Source organism: Podarcis gaigeae, assembly GCF_964106915.1.
Source record: "Podarcis gaigeae genome assembly, chromosome: 5".
NCBI lineage: Eukaryota > Metazoa > Chordata > Lepidosauria > Squamata > Lacertidae > Podarcis > Podarcis gaigeae.
The window spans coordinates 93,334,311-93,340,138 of NC_139681.1; the positions used below are offsets into that span (position 1 = coordinate 93,334,311).

The 5,828-nt window shown below is 48.3% G+C and overlaps 1 long non-coding RNA gene across 1 annotated transcript; it reads right to left on the reverse strand.

Annotated features, from left to right (window-relative positions):
* Window positions 1–232: 232 nt before the first annotated feature.
* Window positions 233–5,357, reverse strand: LOC310845155. Its single transcript, XR_014564522.1, has 3 exons — window positions 5,209–5,357; window positions 2,626–2,845; window positions 233–924 (listed from the first exon to the last, which is right to left on the reverse strand). It is a non-coding gene; the product is annotated as an uncharacterized lncRNA (long non-coding RNA).
* Window positions 5,358–5,828: the final 471 nt, after the last annotated feature.

A 5,828-nucleotide genomic window follows, 5' to 3' on the forward strand; every position in this document is an offset into this window, starting at 1 on the left:
GCTAAATGTAGCGTTCCGGTATTGTATTAAAATAACCACAAGCGCTTAAAACTTCCCATGCCTGCAAACGGGCTGGGAAGAGAGGGGGTGGGCTTCGTTAGCACCGACAGTCAGTTGGCATTTGCAGAGGGACAGGGCTTGGGGGTCACTGCAGAGGCCACACTTTCCCATGCCTTTATTTATTGCATTTACACTCATACCTCATTTTACGTCCGCTTCGTGTTATGTTCTTTCAGGTTATGTCCCATGGTGACCCGGAAGTACCGGAAAGGATTACTTCCGGGTTTCGCCACTTGCGCATGCGCAGATGCGCAAAATGACATAATGCACATGTGCAGAAGCAGCGAATCGCAACCCGCTTATGCGCAGATGCGCCGCTGGGGGTTGCACTCTTTTCATGTTGCAAACTGGCCTCCGGAACGGATCCCATTCGCAACCAGAGGTACCACTGTATATACAACCTTATCTCCAAGGAGCTCAAGGTGGCATACAACAAATTACAGAATTTTATAGAGTTGGAAGGGACCCGAGGGTCATCTAGTCCAACCCCCTGCAATGCAGGGATCTCAACTAAAGCATCCATGACAGATGGCCATCCAACCTCTGCTTCAAAACCTCCAAGGAAGGAGAGTCCACCACCTCTCGTGGGAGTCAGTTCCACTGCCGAACAGCTCTTACTGTCAGAAAGTTTTTCCTGGTGTTTAGTCGGAATCTCCTTCCCTGTAACTTAAAGCCACTGGTTCGAGTCCTACCCTCTGGAGCAGGAGAAAACAAGCTTGCTCCATCTTCCATGCTACAGCCCTTCAGATATTTGAGGTCCTTTGCTCCTGTGAGTTAGGTTAGGCTGAGAGAGGCAACAACTAGCCCAAGATCACCCAGTGAGCTTCATGGCTGAGCAGGGATTTGAACCCAGGCCTCGTCAGTCTTTTAAAAATATATATATAAATATTATTAACAATTTCAACATAACAAAATATAAAAACATCTCATATTCATTATTTCCCCCCCTTCCCCCCACCTCCCCATCTAACCCTCCCTCCCCCCGAGACTTCCCTCAGCTCCTCTTTTATTTCTCAACTCATATTGTTCTCTGCATAAATTGTACAGATCCTTATATTATCTATCTACTATGTTAACAATCAATAAATTTGTGTATGTTTATTCAAAACCTGCCAAGGAGTCCAATTCATTTTGTCGTCTTTTCAAGTAATTTGTAAAAAGTTCCCATTCTTCTTTGAAGTCACAGTTGTCCTTATCTCGCAATTTGTATGTCGATTTAGTCAGTTCTGCATAGTTCATCCATTTCTCTTGCCCAGGCCTGGTCAGTCTTAGTCCAACACTCTAAGCACTACACTGATTTCGGTTCAGTCCCCATCCTTCTCCTTGCTGAGTTTTGCAAGGGTGACACCAAGACTAAGGAGGGGGAAAGTGGGGTGCTGTCCCCCCACCCCAGGCAGATGTAAGAAGGCAGATGTGGGGGGGGGCAGCGTTCAGTGCCCCATTTGCCCAAATGGACCAGTCTCAACTGAGCGTCCTGCGAGTTAGATCACAGAATCATAGAACTGCAGAGTTGGGAGGGACCCAGGGTCATCTAGTCCAACCCCCTGCAGTGCTGAAATCTCAACTAAAGCAGCCATGACACATGGCCACCCAACCTCTCCTTAAAAATGTTAGCGATGGAGTTTTTCGGGCAGACATTCACTTAGGGCTCCAGCTCTTGGCTGACCCTCCTACCATCCCCGTAGTTAAGGTGTGAGTTGTGTCACCCAGTATGGAATGTGAATCAAAGAAAGAAAGAAAGAAAGAAAGAAAGAAAGAAAGAGGGATTTATCTTGTGAAATTGGAAAGTGAAGTAATCCTCCGTTGTCAATCCTTTCTGCTTTCACCTCATCAATTCCTATTTCTCTTCCTGCTCCTCCATCTCTACCCCTCCCTCCCCGTTCTTTCTGTACCCTTGGCTGCTTTTTTAAAACTTTTGGTAATTATTATTATTATTATTTTCCTGGTGGGGGTGATAAGTTGCCTCGCTCTCATCTTGGAGCCTTCTTCCTTTTGCGCCAGGGATGTTCTGCTCCCTCGGTTTGGCAGGCTGCCGCCTCCCAATTACAGGAGGGTGAAGCTCATTTTAATTGCATGAAGCGGCCCGGGATTAAGAGGACCTTATCGTGTAATTCCCTCTTTATCTCTTAACTTCATACTTGCCGCCCTCAACGAAGGGAGGACTGCCTTGTGCCAGCGCTTGGAATTTATGAGGTAACCTTTGTTGGCTTCCTCGCTTACGCCATGGAAAAAAGAGGCAGAGACGCAGACAGAAACTGTAGCAGCAAACTTAGCTGTGGAGTCGGCGCTGTCTGATGACGCCTTCTGTGCTGGGAAGAACAGACCAGTCCCAGTGTGCTTTTAATGAAAGGGCTTCGCGAAGGATCTACAACACACTGGCCTGCCTTCACCCCTTCCCTTTAATTTGTGGTCCATGCTAGGATTAAAGGCATGCAACAACTGTGCTCCTCATTCATCCTTCCAACAGCCTGGAAGGTAGGCTGCTACGGACAGGGCTGCCCAAGCTGCTTCGCTGCCTGAGGCCGAGAACAATGGATCAGGACCGCAATACTTCAAGGAACCTACCTGGATTCTGAGATCATTTGCTGAGGCCCTTTTTTGCATGCCTCCTCCACAAGAGGCCTGGGGGGTGGCGACACAAGAACGGGGCCTTTTCTGCAGTGGCTCCTCATTTGTGGAACGCTTTCTCCAGGGAGCCTCTCCTGGTGGCTTCATCACACACCTTTAGGCACCTGGCAAAAACGTTCCCCTTTAACCAGGCCTTTGGATGATTGACATCCGACACCTTTTAAAAAGTGTTGTGGAAGGGGGAATTATTTATTTGCTTTTGTTCTTATTTTTACTAAACATTTTGTGATTTCTATATTGTAATTTTATGTTGTGAAGCACCCAGAGACCTACAGATGAAGGGGCAGTTTAAATAACAACAACAACAATACTGTAATAAATTATAATAATAAGATGGTGTCCCCAGGTTCTGGCAAGATGGGCAATTGAACTTTGTTCCAACTCTAGCGAACGGGCAGCATCCTTTGCTGTGCAGGATAGTAGGCTAGGTTTGGAAGGACAGAGCAGGCCACTTAGGGGACTCAGGAAGAACAGTGGCAATTGATTCCTTGGGACTGTGTGGGGCAGGAGACAGGGACCCCCAGCATAGTAAATGGAGGCAGAGGGTGACTGGTTATAATTAACAAGCTATGCAGGTGGGACAGACTGTAATTGGTGGGGAAGTGCCCAATTTCTTCTGCTGAGGGGGAGTGGTCAGGGGACTGCTGCCACCCCCCAGCACTTGCCACCTGAGGCAGCTGCCTAATGGTAGAACCGGCCCTGGCTTTGTAAGGTATAGTAAAGGAATCCAGCTGAGTGGTGTCAAGTGTGGAATTCATTAATGTTTGCATGCTCGGCTGTTGCTGACGGCTAGCATTGCTCGGCTGACATTTCTAGAGTGAGCTGAAGAGGCTTGATTTGATAGAAAATAGATGTAAAAGAAATACCCTAAAAATACATCTTCTTGTTGGCATGTCTGCATCGGGAGACAATGCAATGCACATCCAGGGGTGAAGTTAAACTGCTGCTTTAGCAGCACCAAAGTGTCCTCTCTGGGGCACAAGCTTGGACAGTGTGTATGAGGGTCCTGGGCTGCCAAGATGACAAGACCCCTGCTCTCGGCCTCACTGATGTGGTCCAAAGGAGAGCAAAGCAAAACGTTTGGCACCAGTTTGGCTGCAGGAGTTGCTGGAAGGAGATGTACAAGGCGCCATTCAACTGTCTTAGGGACTCCGCTCCAGATTTGTGTAGTGTTTACTTCTTAGGCTTTTCTTCTCCCAAAGATATCTCGCAAGTCAGCAGAGATTTAGGACCAGAGTTTACCATCTCCAAGATGGGCTACTTTCCCAGGTGGACAAGCCCCACCTGCCCCTCACTTCCCTCTACAGCATGTGCAGAAACCACCTTATTTATTATATAGACCCACTTTATTTATTATATAGACATACTTCCCGTGGACACCTGGTTGGCTACTGTGAGAACAAGGTGATGGACTAGATGGGCCACTCACTGGCTTGAACCAAAGTCTGTGATGCTGGTGTGTCACCCACTACAACACACACCCATCAAGGGGTGTGTGTTTGTTTGCGGTCTGGTGCTGGCTTTTTTAAAGGGAAGGAAATCGTCCCTGTTTTTCAGACAGGGAAGGAGATTATGCTGAAACTCTGACCTGAAATGTGAGGCATGCAAAGCGGGCAAAGCAATAGGGTGCGGGCTGCTGTCAGCTATTTGAGCTACACAACACAGGGCTCAAACAAGTGAGGGTCTGCCATGCACAACCTGCAATCCTACACACAAGTCCAATAGAGCTGAGTGGGGGATTACAGCCTTAGCCAGTCTCTGGTCAATCCAGGCAACTCTGGATTCATTGCAGCCAATGTAACATCCAAGGTGGATATACGAAGAAGAGACCTGTTGGATCAGGCCATAGACCCGACTAATCCAACATCTTGTTCTCACGGCAATGAACCAGGTGCCTACAGGAAGACTGCAAGCAGGACCCAAGCGCAACAGTGCTCTGAGATTCCCAGAAGCTGGTGTTATTAATACGAAGCACACCTCCTCCAACAGAGGAGGGAGAACGCAATAGCCGTTGTGGCAAGTATCCATGGACAGCCTAGCCACCCATAAATTTGGCTGATCCTCTTTTGAAGTCATCCAATTTGTGGAGCAATAAAACTGTGAGCATATTTGCCAAGCTAAGCAGGGTCCGGTATGGTTTCAAACTGGATGGGAGACCTCGTATTGAGATTCGTTAGACCAGATGACTGTGACTGCATTGACCAACATGCATTCATGAGGAACTGCATGGGAAGCCCCTCCTTCTCATGTATGCTAATGAATGCAAATAAATTGGGGCCAGAACTTGCCCTCCTCCATCTGCGTTCTTCGCATTCACTTTGATCTGCGAGCCAAACAAATCCAGCTATTGCAGCAATCAGCCTAAAGCAAAACCACACACTAGGGGTGCTTCCGGATGACTGCATATTATGGGACGGGTGCTCTCAACCGCCACCCCCATACACGCAAGGTGGTTTGTTCTTTTCTGCAGAGTCCGAATGACACTCCGTATTTCCCCCCACCCACTTAATCCTGATTTACCTTTTCTGGGGAGAGGAATGAATCCAGTAAGTTTCTTTTTTTCACAACGCCCCCTGTTGCCAATTACGCATTTGCCATATCTCAACAACCCATTTGCAAATTAACCCCCCATTTGGAATCGCCCCAAAGTGGCAAAATTCTGTGCCTCAGCCCATGGGCGTAGCCAGGATTTGTGTTGGGGGCGGGTCAGAATTTATTCTAGGGAGGGCAGAACCGAGCTCTTAAGAATTTTTGTTTAATTACTTGCACCCCTGCACCCCCCCCCCCGGCTACGCCCATTCTCAGCCCCCACAGCGGGATGTCAATGCCGCTTACAACTTTTACTGAGATTATTACGAGTACTGTTAGTATTTCTGAGTCTTGACCAAATAAATTCTTCACATCACCCAAGTGTTGCAGATATATCCACTGTCCTTAACTGATGTGTTGGCTGATTTTTGGTGCTCTCTGTGCGCCCCCCACCCCCTGCCAAGTTCCATAGCAGAAATAAAATCTTCCCGGTCCTTTTTCTCCCTCCCTCCTTCCTTCCTTTCTTTCTCCCTCCCTTTCTTTCTCCCTACGTGCGCGGGGGCCTCCGCTCCTCGGCGCGGGGAGCCGCCCCCCGCCGGCTCTGGCTGGCG